The sequence below is a fragment of the Cyanistes caeruleus genome, chromosome 3 (genome assembly GCF_971803275.1).
Source record: "Cyanistes caeruleus chromosome 3, bCyaCae1.hap1.1, whole genome shotgun sequence".
NCBI classification, from domain to species: domain Eukaryota; kingdom Metazoa; phylum Chordata; class Aves; order Passeriformes; family Paridae; genus Cyanistes; species Cyanistes caeruleus.
The window spans coordinates 102,313,799-102,321,683 of record NC_141703.1 but is presented as its reverse complement, the minus strand read 5'-3'; positions in this window follow the sequence as shown (position 1 = coordinate 102,321,683).

The window sequence follows — 7,885 nt, the reverse complement described above, 5'->3', positions numbered from 1 at the left end:
CATCTTCAACAGCCAAGAATTTCTGCCCAATATCCCATCTAACCCTACCCTCTGGCAGTAGGAAGCCATTGCCCCTTGTCCTGTCCCTCCAGGCCCTTGTGCAAAGGCCCTCTCCAGCTGTCTTGGAGCACTTTAGGCACTGACAGAGGCTCTAAGAATGTTTTATCACAGAATGACAAATGCCTTAGAGAGAAGACATTTTTCTGCTGCCTGCTCCCTTTAGGAGCAAGTAATTTGGGATGGAGCAACAAAACCAAGGGCAGAAAATAGGTAGGCAGTTGGAGCAGAGCCATCACTCAACACTTCCTTGGTAACTACCAGGAACTGAGGATCAGTGCCTGTCTGTCCCTGATTCCCTGATTTCAGTTCTTCTGGACTAAGAATGTTTACAAATACATCCCTGTGTTTCTGAAGTTATTTCATGATGGGTTCTGCCATAGCATGTGTTCCCTGTAGGAATAATTATTTGTGTTCCTGGGTGCATGCAACAGGATATATATTTGGCTCTGCTGTTATGTGAGTCCCTGATCCCTCCCACCCCCTTACAGCTGCTGCCTGTGACTTTAACACCTTCTCTCTGGGGTTTGGAAAAGCGTTTATTTTTTTCCAAACCCATCCAGCCTGGTAAGAACACCTAATTGTTTCTGTGAAAGATTGGTGTGTGCATACATTAGGGCTCACTGATACTTTGGCTCATCAGATGTGCCTAGCAGGCTGAGCCACCCCAGGGATGCTGCACCTGTCATCATCCCAACAGTGTCCTGCTGGGCAAAAGGGGCCCTTCACTGAGGACATTTTCACAGTTCACCTGACAGATTCACTTTCCTAAAATGACCCAGGTTCATGCAGCACCTGCTTTCCTTTCAGAGTACTTCTAGGACATCTCTCTACATCTCTTTTGGCTTTTGTTGGGATAAGCGTCTAAAATGACATCTCCAACTCAACTCATCCCACCCCCTCCAACATGGAAGCAAAAGAAGTGGTTGGGCAGGCCAAGGGCATGAACCTCCTCACCAGAGGACTCAAAAGGAAAAGCAGTGAAAATGTATATTGTTCCCAGTGAGCCTAGACAATATTTAAAGCTCAACAATGGAAACTGACCCCTTATAGAAACCTCCAAAGCACTTAAAAATAGGAATCTGATCTCTCTCCTCCTCTCTGCACCACATACTCTGAAGTGCATTACAATGGAAATTCTGTTCCTTTATGTTCCCCTACGAATGACCACTGGAGAGCATCTACTGCTTCCTGTAGGCTTCTGCCATCTGCCTCCAGATCTGTAATCACATTTTTTAACTGAGTTGTGAAGTAGGATTTATGTAACTCCATTTAGATTTCATCATTTTGTAATAGGAGATAATTATTTCAAATTAGAAATGAGGAACATGAGATTCTGATCTAAGAGAGAATCTACTGTCTAATGATATGTGCCTGGCTATAGGTGATAATTTAAGATGAGTTTATGGAGTCCCTGTAATTACATTTTCTATGTGTGGCTTTTTGTGGTTACCAGGTAACTGCAAAGCGATCACATTAGTATTTATGTTTGGCAGGATTAGACAGTGCTGATACATAGGATTAGCATAATTTTTTCCCCTTGTAATTATTTGTGCTAATATCTGGGACTTATATCAGGATAAAGGCACCTCACCAGCAAAAATACCCTACTAATGCCATGCTTCTTATCTGAGGCATCAGTTTGCACAGTGCTGAAACTCAAAAACACTTGTATTTTGAAATAAAAATACTTTTCTCTGTGATACATCCAGGACAGTTCATATGCTGTTGCTGATGGTGGAGACAGGCGAACTACTGAACACACTGAAGATGATACAACAACAGCCAAAGTTTATTGTTTGGTGCCTCCTTCATACGGTCTTCAAATTTCCCACGCTTACATATGTGATTCTTAGTTCTTAGCACTGCCCAGCTCACTGGCCAATGATATGTATGGATCTGTCATTGAATGGGATTGGCTGGGGTCTCCTGTTTGAATTTGAATCCAAACTATCATCTTACCTGGGGACTTGTTTACTCCTCTAATGAACTAGGCTGGTCAAGTTGGTGTCATGGCCAATTTACCTGTGTGGCTACAGACCAGCTGTAGCTGTCACAATATGCCATTCTTAGAGGCTGTGCAATGTATCATGTTGGATCTTTTCTGCCAAACCTATAAACCTTTTCGTATGTGCATGCATGAGTATGGACACAATGGTGGTTTATCCAGCTTCTCTTGGGTACTACAAAAACAAAAATGGGTGGACACAGGAGCAAGTCACAGAGGCAAGGGTGTGAAACTGCAGGATATCATACTGCCCACATCCATGCCCTTAATATATGGTAGGTGTGAAGTAATAGGAGGCCCTAAAATCATGCTCCTTAATCAGAAAGAGCAGAGCTCTCTCTAAGGTATGGGAAGATGTGCACTGAACTATTCCACAGACCAGCCTGAGCTCTCTCCATCACTATTGCTCTGCAGGTCCCCAGCTGACATCAGTGTGGAGGCACATCCTTGGATAACTACATTCATCTGGGGATAGGATATCTGATTTCTGCTCACCCTAAATGTGATACTAGCAGAGCAAGGACACTTTGGAGAATAGAGAGCCCTTCAGCCTGGCCCCCACCCATTTGAATGAACATCAAGTGGCTGCTGGGATGTCTTGAGAGCAAGGACATGATGCCCCGAGGCCGTCACCTCCCTCCCTACTTATTCTCATCAGGTGGTGAGACCCAACCCATCTAGCTTACCCCTTCAGTTGGGGGTTTTCCTCCACAGAATCTCCTGGTTAGGGAATATATTTTGGGAACACTGCAAAAATTACCCTCTTGAAAAGCCACTCAACTATTGACCTGCCCTCTGCCTCCCAGTGCCATCACTGCTGGGTATCAAAGAGTCATAGAAGACAGAAGAGGACAGAGAAGGGAAACTTGAAGAGCAGCACTAGAGGGAACCATCAGATTGGGTGCTCTCTGTAAAAAAAAGTTCATCCACCAACCAATCTGGTCTCCTTCCTGGAGTTAACATTGCCCAAGTACTACATGAGTTTAGTGAGAGTTTCTATTAGTCATGAATCTGATTTTTTCCTGAGCATCCCTTTATTGAACATGATCACAATCCCTTAAGTCAGGAAAAACTACCCAATTATGTTCTCAGGAGTCCCAGGAGTGAAGGGAATGGTGATCAAACAAGTCTGGGAAGCAAAATACCCCAGTTCTGACACTGTGTCAACAGAACCCATCCAGATACTACATAGGGCATCATGCACATTCACATTGTTATCATAACCCAGGTTCAATCACTCCAAGTTTATACAGGGATTTGGTGGCCAGTGATTTCAGAAATTATTTGTATTTTGACAACTTTTGTGAGCAGGCTGCTGTTTGCACATGAAAATGATCTCTTGCAAAACATGGATCTGCAAAATGAGCACTGGGGCTGAATGCTTGGGATCTGATTTATTTCTTTGGTCTCTGCATGGAGCTTTCGGAGTGTGGAAATCCGCACAAAAGGAGGAAATTATTTGAAGGGAGTCTGCTTTCAAGTGAAAAAGAAATAATTTGCCAAATGTTTTAGATACTGTTGATGTTCTCAAATTTAAGGCAACAAAAGAAACCTTTTCTAGCAACACAGCTGAGAGAAGGAGCCAACTCTTTGATCTCTGTCTGCACACAGTGGGGTGGTGTCCATGAATTACAAGCAAATGTAATGCACTGTCTTTCTTAAATAAAAACACACTGTAGCTAATTAAATTGGGACCCCAGTGACAAGTGATTGGTCTGCAGGTTTTGAAATTTCTATCCTGCAACACTCTTCAGCTTGGGGTAAGTCAGTGAACCTCTGTGTTCCCAGTCCTCCTCCCCACAGCCTCTGTCTACTGATGAAAAACTAAGTATAATTTACACAGAGTGGTATGAATGTACTTTCCTCATCCTTCAGATCTTGTACTCTGGCATTAATCAGACCTGCACTCCCTGACATGGTTAACCTCCACAAGTCCTCAGTCAGACAGGGTGCTGTCTGGGCTGGCTGCTCCAAGGGTAGCTGTCGGTCATCATGGAGTCAAAGGTTTGGAGACCCAAACCTGGGGTGTCTTGGGTTACAGCATAAGGTGTAACCAAAGTATCTACCACCATCTACATACCACCATCTACATCTTTTGATGAGCTGTTAAAATGGGTTAAAATGTTAAATTCCCCCGAGGGAAACAGCCACCACTCTGAGGGGCCCATCTCTGCTAATGGACCATCAAGGACTCCCCAGAATGACTCATAGAATTACATTACCTCATTGTGAAATTCCTCGTCCTTGGGGGATGTACCAAACAGTCCCACCTGTATATAATTTGAGGCTTGAGACACCACAATACCACCACTGATACCCAGAGGACAAGAGCTCTTAACAGCCACCAGTGGACCTCCAGAGAAAGATAAGACCTTTTCACAGGACCATTGCTTTGACAAGATTGCATCCATCCTCCAATGGGACTGCAGCCACCATTTAATTGGTCTGCTACTGGCACCCAAACCAACAGGGTGTCAGGTTGCATTCTGACTTTCTCAGTTTAAGACAGTGTTTCTATTGCCTTTATTGTAATTTTCCTATTAAGTTGTAGCTCTGACTTGAAATCTCTCAAAGGTATTTTGTGGAGATTCTGCCTCCGGGCTTACCTTCAAAACAGCAGGGAGTGTGGTTCCATGAGACAATGGGAAACACTTATTCTCTCATTCTTCAACTCCCACACTGTGATGGGATAGCTAGAACTTCCCAAAACAGCATCTACTTGTCCAGGATCTTCATATAAGAAATATTTACACCACTAATGAGCATTATCCTAACTCATCCTGGATGTATCAGATCAACAGCACATGTGTATCTGGCCATGTGATGGAAACCACAGCTTTAGGTAGGCTGCTGAGTGTCTGGAAATCCAGCATGTGATTTATAAAAGTGGTAGATCATAATTTAAAAAAACACTCCAAAAAACAAGGAGAGCAATATCTTGATCATGGAATGAGCAAACCACCTCAGCAAGCAACAGAATAAGAGATTGTACACAAAGCAGTAGAGTGATAGATTAGCAGTGAGACAACAGATAACAAGTAAAACAGACAGAGCAATAGAGCAGGTTAAAAGCAGTTGGCCATGAAATTCATGACGGGGGAGGTGTCCAAGGCTGGTTTTTGCCATTGTAGTTGTACCAAACTGGCTTGTAAAAGTTGAGTATGCACCAAAACTGCATTCAGTCTCCAGGCATAGGAAATGCCTTTTCACCTGTGAAAATGTTTCCCTGTTGGATGGAGAACTGGAGTTTTCCCATGGAAGGAGCTGTCCTCAAGCTCTGGTAAGCTCTAAAGGGCAAGATCAAATTTCAGTGTCAACCCAAGAGGCGTTTGTAAAATGCTCCTGGTCCACATTCAAATGACAGGTTTCCAGGAGCTGATATTTTTGTCTTTCATTCCCAGCAGCTTCTGTGAAAGCAAAGACACTACATGATAAATGACTTTCAATCATACAAAGTTGTCACTGTTGGGCATGAAATGATTCACACAGACACAGCTCAATGTGTGATAGGAAAAAGAGAACAATTTATTCTGTAGCTTTGGTATTTATAGATTCTCAACAACGACCAGGGATTGGATAGTTAGGTTACCACCTTCCCAACCACACTGGTCGTGAGAAACGTCCATCAAAAGACATTTCTTTAATGGAATGTATAAACATCTATGTTTATAGTTACTTTCCTGGGAAAGTGGCTAGAAACTATGAAAACAAGATTAGAAGGTTTAATTCTCAGGGCAACACAAAGTCATATCAGTTTGTAGGAGCCTCGGGGCCAACCTGGCCTGCTTATTTAGCAGTCTCAGCACCAGAACCCAGGGACATTCTAAAGGACATGAGGCTTGCTTGGTTTGGACTGTGGCTGCTCTAGGATCTCTCTGGTCACTGGTGAAACTTTCAGTAAGTTAGTCATGCTTCATTGTAGAGGTCCATCTTTTTTCCATGGGTTCAGAAGAAGTCCCAGCAGAGCTACCATTCAAAAGTACATCCCTCATTTAGGCTGGATGCTCCCCTGTGTCAGTGAATACAGACTGCCAACTTCCAACACTCTCTGTACCCTCACTGGGTGCTTGGATAAAATGCAATGTCAAATGCTCTTTAGAAATAAATGGGATACCTCAGAAAACTTAATTCCTTGGAAGACTCAGATAACTAATTGCAATTTCCCATGTTACATTTTGTGCCAATACCTTTCATCCCATCACCAGGCATGTCAACAGAGTCCATATCTGTCTCCTCTGCACCATTCCAGGACAGACAGGTTGCTGCCAAGAGCAATAAAATTGCTCTTTTGCTTCACCAAATCAGAGAATCATTTAGGCTGAAAAATACCTCTAAGACCATTGAGCCCAACCATTCCCTCAGTACTGCAAGGTCCACCACTAACTCATGTCCACCAGTGCTACATGTACATGGCCTTTACATTGCTCCAGAGATTAGGACTCCAGCACTGCCTTGAGCAGCCTGTTCTGGGGCTTGAGAGCCCTCTTGGGAAAGAAATTTTCCCAATATCCATCCTAAACCTCCCCTGGGGCAACTTGAGGACTTTTCTTTTTGTCCTGTCACTTGCTATTGAAGAGACCAACTCCCACCTCATCATAATCTTCTTTCAGGGAGGGGTAGAGAGCAGAAGGTGCCCCCTGAGCCTCCTTTTCTCCAGTCTGAACACAGCAACTTCCTCAGCTGTTTAACATCAGACTTGTGCTCTAGACCCTTCCCCAGCTTCATGATACTGGGCAGTACCTGAGTGAAGTGCTGGGCACACTGGAGATTCTCCCTGGTCACTGTTCCATGGTAGAGAGCTTTGTGGACTGACCTGGTGGCCTTTTCTTCTGCATCAATCCTTTTCACGTGCCACTGAAGTCACAAGTGTGAAGATAACATATTTTATAATTTTGAATTCTGAGACCTCATCAGTCCAGGTTTTTTTCTCCATCCAGTGGTGCAAAACCAGAGACAACATGAGAGAGATGATGGCCCCCATTTAAATGAGATGGGATTCTAGCATGCTGTGAAGGGAGGTGGTTTCTATTATCAAATTTCCTTGCACATAGCCTGATTGATTAATTTTCAGAGCAATATATTCAAGACTATATTCACTGAACTAATTTTAAGTGGCTTTTTAAAGCAAACAAATACAGGATTGCAGCTATTCCTCCTCCGCTGTCTGATCTGTAGCTGACAGCTTGTTCCAGCAGGAAAGTAGGACCCCACAAGGACTGTGTTTCACCACTGTATATGAAAACAAACACACATAAAAAGGGACCTCACCGCTAACCTCAAACAGCTTCATTTGTTATACACAGTGCTGTCTTTTAAAGGGAACCTCCTGACCTGCTGTGGCTGGCTCTTTCTTCCCTGCCAGAGCATTTAATGAGTAAAACCAAGGACCTTCTGAGCAGGCTCTGCTTGGCTCACTGCTCGTGCACAAGGTGACTTTGTACTGCATGCAAGCGCTCTGTTTGCCAGCCTCACCCTCCCCTTGGAGCATCAAGCTCTCTGTGGTGTCCCTTGGGGCAGTGCTGCAGGCTGGAAGGGCTCTGCTGTTGGAATCCAGTGGATGCTGAGAAGCCACCAAGTGAAACCATGACAGGGAATCACCACAGTTCATATGTGGGTTTTGAACACCAAGTCTTGCTGGAAATCATAGAATAGTTGGAAGGTTGGAAGGGAACTTTAAAGTTCATCTTGTTCCAGTCCCCCTGCCGTGGGCAGTGACCCCTTCCACTAGACCAGGTTGCTCCAAGCCACGCTCAACCCGGCCTGGAACACTTTCACAGATGGGACAGACACAGTTTCTCTGGGAAACCTGTGTCAGATAAT